At 39.3% G+C, this 7,594-nt stretch overlaps 1 long non-coding RNA gene across 1 annotated transcript in view; it reads left to right on the top strand.

Annotated features, from left to right (window-relative positions):
- LOC107838409 (uncharacterized) overlaps positions 1 to 412 on the top strand; it is a 23,819-nt gene extending 23,407 nt beyond the window's left edge. Inside the window, exon 3 of the long non-coding RNA XR_001664467.1 lies at positions 277 to 412. This is a non-coding gene — a long non-coding RNA (uncharacterized LOC107838409). The remainder of the gene's footprint in view (positions 1 to 276) is intronic.
- The last annotated feature ends 7,182 nt before the right edge of the window (positions 413 to 7,594 follow it).

The following is a 7,594-nucleotide window of genomic DNA, read 5'->3' as shown; positions in this document are numbered from 1 at the left end:
CCTGATCGGGACATCTCTATTAAATATATAAGTAAGGCTTTTGCTTTATTTGTCCTCCCACCCCCTCTATTAAGTGCTATGTTTTGATATTATGCACCATGAAATGCAGAATCTCCAGTGTAATCTGATGGAGCCTGTACACTTTTGGTGCTGTTAATATGTAACATATTTGGGATTACTAAATACCTTCAGAAAGTTGAAGTTAACTCTGTAGCTCTGTATTAAATTGTAACAGTTAATTTAGGCATTTTAATTGTTAAACTTGTGAATTTTTAGGAGTTGAAAAAGTCATCCGATGACAGCGGCGATACCATCATCCTTGGTCCAACACCAGCAGAAGTACGTGACATGAGCGTGCCTGAGCTCACAAGAACTGACAGTGTGATTGTAAATTTATCTATAAATATCATAGTATAACCTAAGAAGTATTTGGTTTCTGTTTTTTTTTTTACCTTATCACAATTTTTTCTAATGTTAAGATTCACTTAGGTAAGAAATTCTGTTTTTCCTGGATTTAAATTTCTTTTGTTTTTCTCTAGTATTCAAAAACAAACTATCCAAGAACTCAGTTAGTTGCCATGTGCCGATAAATTTGTCACTTTTTGGGGATGCTTAAAAATGTTGGAAAAACATTTGAGTTAATAAGCACCAAAAAACTTAAAATGAAATCATACTAGTATTGGGAGTATTTCCTTTTTAATGAATTTTTTTAAACTAGTTCCATATATTTAACTTCTTCCGATTTGTTTATATGTTTGAGAAATAATCAAGTAATCTCTCTCTTTTTATATAATTTTAGCTAAACAAACAAATGCTTGGCTACTCAGAAGAGTCTCTATCAAGTTCTGACATCACTGACGAAGAGTATGTTCCTGATTCTGAGGAATCTGAGAGTGACAGTCTAAAAGACAGTGAAGCTCAGCAGACATTAAACAGCTCAAGAAGAGGAAGAAAAGACCCCAGAAAAATACTTCTCTGGAAGTCCAACCACTTAAGAGAAAGTGCGTGACCACTTCTTTCCTTGGCTGGAAAAGATCCTGGAGATTTTTCTTCAACTGATCCAAAAGATCCTGGAGAATCTTCTTCACTTGATGTAATAGTCATGACCTTAAAGAAGAAGGGAGATGGCAGAAGGGTTTACAATAAAAGGCACTATTGTGCATTTTGTAGCAAACCTTACAGCAAAATGGCATGTCATTTAGAAGCAAAACACAGTGATATGCCAGGAGTGGAAAGTGCACTGAAATGCCCCAAAGGTTCTAAAGAACGAAGGCTGCAGTTGTCCTTGATAAGAAACAAAGGAAACCGTGCACACAATAACAAAATCATTAAAGACGGCAAAGGACTACTTATTCCCCACCAACAATCCACTAAATCATCAAAAGCAGGTGAATACTTACATTGTATCAACTGCGAGGGTTACCTCAAGCGGAAGTCCTTGTGGAGGCATATGAAAAGGTGTTATCTCAGTCAAAAAGTCAAAGGACTGAAGCCAGGGACATCTAGAGTCCAAGCCGTTGGCAAATATGCAGAGCCAGTACCAGACAATGTCAATGCACAGTTTTGGAAACTAGTTCTTGATATGCACCAAGATGACGTAGCAAAAGTTGTCCAAAGTGAGAAGTGCATCTTGAAATTTGGAGAACATTTGTTCAACAAACATGGTCAAGATGTTACAAGACACGAATACATCCGACAGAAGATGCGTGAGACTGCACGAGTTCTTCTGCAAGGAAAGAAAGATGGCAAGTTGGAGACACTGTCAGACTTCTTTGTGCCAGCTAACTTCCCTCATGTTATAGATGCAGTTCAGAAAGTGGCTGGCTTGGATGAAAGAACAAATGTCTTCAAAACGCCATCTTTAGCACTCAAGTTGGGTCACAACCTCAAGAAAGTGGCAAATGTTCTTGAATGTGAGGCTATGATCTCAGGCGATGAGAATACCATTCACAATGTGCGAATTTTCAAACAGATCTGTGAGACCAGATGGAGCGAGTGTGTCTCTTCCTATGCCCTTAGGAGTTTGACTGAGGCTAAGTGGAATGCTCCTCAACTTATTCCCTTTGCTGAAGACGTTAGGAACCAGTATCTTGACACAAAAAGGATGGAGTGCCAGAGGAACCTGAAGGAAGAAACTGTAAAGAAGAACTGGGCTAAACTTGCCAAGATCACGCTTTGTGAGGTGATAATATTCAACCGGAGAAGAGAGGGAGAAGTATCCAAGATGACACTGAATGCTTTCACCTTGAGAGGTACCTCTGTCACCCATCCAGATGTGGAGCTTGCTTTGTCAGAACTTGAAAAGAAGCTGTGCAAGCACTTCCAGCGAATTGAGATTAAAGGCAAACATGGTCGAAAGGTTCCCATTCTCCTCATTCCTGATATGGCATCATCAATGGAGTTGCTTGTCCAAAATCTGCGCAATTGTGACATGTTGGATGAGAATCCAACATGTTTGGAAGGCCGCAGACTCTCAATCACTTCAGAGGATCAGGTATTATTCGTAAAATTGCTCAAAACTGTGGAGCAAAACACCCTGGAGCATTGTCTTCAACCAAACTGAGGAAGCACATGGCCACCATGTCAAAGGTTCTTAACCTAAAGGACAATGAAGTGGACGACCTGGCTGACTTCCTTGGGCATGACATTAGAGTTCACCGGCAGTATTATAGATTGCCTGAAGGGACATTACAGTTGTCAAAAATCAGTAAAGTATTGCTGGCACTGGAAAGAGGACAGCTCTCCAACTACAAAGAAAGAAATCTGGATGAAATCAGCATTGATCCACAAGGTAAATTGGTATGATTTATTAGTGAAGATTTAATTTGACCCACTGGCATGGCACGTTTTATTTTGATGTTTTTGTACTTAAAAAAAAAAAAAGATGAAAATCTATAGAAGTTTGAGTGTCAGTCATTAACTATAGGAAGAAGTAGGCAGAATAATTTGTTTTACATTTTTATTTCTTACGTTTGTTTCATTCTATTCTATTTTCTTTTCTCTTTTGATGATTGTCTTTTCTGTCTGTTCGAAATAAATAATAAATAAATAAGTAGCTCAGCCAGCATTTTTCCATATAGCATATTATAATTGTTGTAGTGTTTTTTTTTTTGCTTGTTTTAATCTTTGGCAAATCCAATCATAATTTCCCATTGTTAATTGCTCACTTGAATGGTAAAGGAACAAATGAAAATCACTAAGACTGTGCTGGCAGCATATGCAATTCTTCATTGTTAAATATGATGGCTATTGATACTTAATTTTCCAGATAAAATGTCTGTAGACAGTGGATCAGACACCGAAGAAGAGATTGACTCAGCTGAGAGGGATGCTTCTAGATCACCAGGTGTGAATGGCAACAAAAATGTAGAAAATTGTGAGGAATCACAGATTCATTCATTTCTGCCTTTGGTACAATATATTGTCAAAACAGCAGTGGGCTTTTAGATTTGTGCTTAGGCATTTTAACTCATGCTCTAGTAGGGATGGGCCGATCAGGTTTTTTGCTGCCGATCCCGATACCAATCACTCATGAGGCCGATCACCTGGATTGGCTGTTAATTTTTCAGTTTAGGTATAAATACTGCTACGTGATATGGCAAAATAGAAAAATTATCTGGCAATAAATTCACCTAACTTAGACATAAATTACAAAATATTTGCAGGCACAACACAGCAGCTATTCAGTCAAAAGAACAACTGAAAAACCTGAAATTAGTAAAATAATTAACAGAAAGGCTCTCAGTACCATAAATTATGCACAAGTCAAATAAACCTCACAACACTGCCTATATCAAATAATGTCAAGAAAAAAATATTCATTCAGAGTCAAATGCAGGTTGCATCAAAGTAAACAATCTTGAGTTACTGAATCAAAACTTCCTGAGAGATCAGCTAGCTGATTATTGCTGGTTCTGATTGGTTGTTTCTGACTGAGCGGAGTAATTATTCAGAACACAGGGAGTAGGCGTATTTTTTTTCCCCAGAGATTATCCATCTTATGTTATTACATAGCGAAAGTTTTAATACATATGTAAAATCTTTTATTGTTTTAAGTTACTTGCTGCAGGTGGAGCAGAAACGGCGCTCTGTCTGTGAAATATCACCACCAGTAGCGCATAGCGGCGGTCCAACAGCGGGAGCAGAACCAACCTCTTTACACCACTAGCTCGTTGACTTAAAGTATCAGGTTTTTTGTTTAGTTTACAGACCACTATGGTCTGAAAACTAAAAACTAGGGTGAGTGTTGGTAGTTGTGCGCTGCTTTACCTGATATCTGATTGCTCTGGATCGCAGCATTAAGCCTCGATGCAGCCAAACTCCATCAAATGTTTGTTTTTTAAACATCATATTAGATTCGTCATGTCGATGCATTTTGACGTGCTTCAACCAGAGGTATTTCTTCGGCAGAACAAGCAAACTTCCCTATTCACTCTCAGAGCGTTAAAGTTCCTCGTCACATCGCTTAGGATTTGTTGCTTTGCAACAGTGTGAAGATAGAGGAGGTCAGCTGCACAAGCAGGCTGGGAAATGAGATGCAGGTGATCGGCAACAAGAGACAGTAATCGGTGATTACCGATCATACACTTTTTCACGGAATCGGCCGATTATGATCAGTGGCCGATCGATCAGCACACCTTTACTCTCTAGTATATTATATATTTCTATTTACATAGATGAATTAGACTTTTAGAATAATTGCCAGGGAACCAGAAGGTTAGGGTTTGCTCACCTGGAAGTTGGAAACCAGATTTTATAATGTTAAGTTGACTGACTATTTCACATTTATTGCTGCCAGGGATGTGGACATGTAAAAAAAGTGTTTCCATGCCACTTTTATTAAATATGGGGATTATCAAGTCCCCTGAAAAAACACCTCCTGGAATTATAAAAATGGTTNTATTCATTCAGAGTCAAATGCAGGTTGCATCAAAGTAAACAATCTTGAGTTACTGAATCAAAACTTCCTGAGAGATCAGCTAGCTGATTATTGCTGGTTCTGATTGGTTGTTTCTGACTGAGCGGAGTAATTATTCAGAACACAGGGAGTAGGCGTATATTTTTTTTTTCAGAGATTATCCATCTTATGTTATTACATAGCGAAAGTTTTAATACATATGTAAAATATTTTATTGTTTTAAGTTACTTGCTGCAGCTTTAAGCAGCTATTCGATGTGAGAGTTCACTGCAGGTGGAGCAGAAACGGCGCTCTGTCTGTGAAATATCACCACCAGTAGCGCATAGCGGCGGTCCAACAGCGGGAGCAGAACCAACCTCTTACACCACTAGCTCGTTGACTTAAAGAATCAGGTTTTTTGTTTAGTTTACAGACCACTATGGTCTGAAAACTAAAAACTAGGGTGAGTGTTGGTAGTTGTGCGCTGCTTTACCTGATATCTGATTGCTCTGGATCGCAGCATTAAGCCTCGATGCAGCCAAACTCCATCAAATGTTTGTTTTTTAAACATCATATTAGATTCGTCATGTCGATGCATTTTGACGTGCTTCAACCAGAGGTATTTCTTCGGCAGAACAAGCAAACTTCCCTATTCACTCTGTTGACGTTAAAGTTCCTCGTCACATCGCTTAGGATTTGTTGCTTTGCAACAGTGTGAAGATAGAGGAGGTCAGCTGCACAAGCAGGCTGGGAAATGAGATGCAGGTGATCGGCAACAAGAGACAGTAATCGGTGATTACCGATCATACACTTTTTCACGGAATCGGCCGATTATGATCAGTGGCCGATCGATCAGCACACCTTTACTCTCTAGTATATTATATATTTCTATTTACATAGATGAATTAGACTTTTAGAATAATTGCCAGGGAACCAGAAGGTTAGGGTTTGCTCACCTGGAAGTTGGAAACCAGATTTTATAATGTTAAGTTGACTGACTATTTCACATTTATTGCTGCCAGGGATGTGGACATGTAAAAAAAGTGTTTCCATGCCACTTTTATTAAATATGGGGATTATCAAGTCCCCTGAAAAAACACCTCCTGGAATTATAAAAATGGTTCACTCGACACTAAGAAGTTTTTTTTTTCAAATAAGTGCTGTTTCCATCCATTTTCTTGACACCCTTGTCCCTTAGTGGGGTCGGGAGGGCTGCTGTTGCCTCTCCAGCTAACGTTCCGGGTGAGAGGCAGGGTCACCCTGGACAGGTCGCCAGTCTGTCGCAGGGCAACACAGAGAAAAACAACCACCCACACACAGGGGCAATTTGGAGAGGCCAATTAACCTGACAGTCATGCTTTTGAATTGTGGGAGGAAGCCGGAGTACCTGGAGAAAACCCACACATGCACAGGGAGAACATGCAAACTCCATGCAGAAAGACCTGGGCTGGGAATTGAACCCAGAACCTTCTTGCTGCAAGGAAACAGATCTCCCACTGTGCCACTGTGCAGCCCAAGTGCTGTTTCCATTACAAGTTTCATCCATAAAAGGAGAAATGTTTTAAAAAGTGTTGCTAACTGGTCAAACTAAATGTTGACGGGGAAAATTAGATAATTACAATACCAGCAGCTTCTGATTCAGTGCTGTTAAGAAATTAGTATAAAGTTCAACTAGCTAGTCATTTGAAATTCTTTATAAAGCAAACACACTGACTGCTTACACTGTTGAATTCTTTCTTACTTAATATACCTTTGTTTAGGTCAATTTGGGGTGACCAGATGCACCACGGAAGTTAATGATCTGCCCTCAGTAAAAGGTAAGAATATGTAAGTGGAAAGAAAATAAGTTTGTAGATTTCTGATAAATATTGAACCTTTAGAGGTCACTGTCCTGTATTATTAGTCTTGTGAATGTTACTTTTGGTTTCTGTAATTTATATTAATTTTCTATGTGCTCTGTACCTGATAATTTTGTCCAAGTTGCATATATTCTGAGATTTGTTTGGTTTGGTTTTTGCGGTACAGTTGTTCTATCACCCCCGTTTCATACCGGACCACTTACAGCACCGGTGTTAACGCTATAAAATGAACGCTCTCTATCGGGTTATCACTCATGGGGGATTTCTTTATTTAAATGGGTTCATTTTTTCAGAGGTATAGAAATTGAGGGTATCGTGATTTTAGTAATTACATGAGAGCGATTTTCTGTTGTCCTTCCATGGAAGCGGGCAGCATCCAGACAGACAATAAAAAACTTTTTAATATAAGTTGTTGATCACAGAACTGCCAAAACATATGTACAAAAATACCAAACGAAGTGAATCACAGCAACATCGTCAGCCGGTTTAACGCTGAACTGATGCGGTGAAGCTACCAGTAGCAGGAGCGGAGCTGCGCCAAAAGCTAACAAACACTGAATAGAAGAAGAGCTGCCATCGATACAGTTGCACCCAAGCATGATTTAATGTACAATAATACAGTTTACAATACAGTTACAATACACAATACAGTTTTACCAAGTTGCTCAAAGTCTAAACTGGTATTGTTGTGCATATAAGGTGTAAAGTTTACCTTCGACCAAACGCCCCCCAGAGGAATCCCAGCGCCCCCCTTTTGTAAAAATTTCCGCCAGCGCCCCCTGCTGTCCTCTGAACGCCCCTGGGGGGCGGTACCATCCACGTTGATAACCGCTTTGTT

The sequence above is a fragment of the Poecilia formosa genome, unplaced genomic scaffold (genome assembly GCF_000485575.1).
Source record: "Poecilia formosa unplaced genomic scaffold, Poecilia_formosa-5.1.2 Scaffold251, whole genome shotgun sequence".
In the NCBI taxonomy this organism is placed as follows: domain Eukaryota; kingdom Metazoa; phylum Chordata; class Actinopteri; order Cyprinodontiformes; family Poeciliidae; genus Poecilia; species Poecilia formosa.
This window is presented reverse-complemented; position numbering and strand designations above follow the sequence as displayed.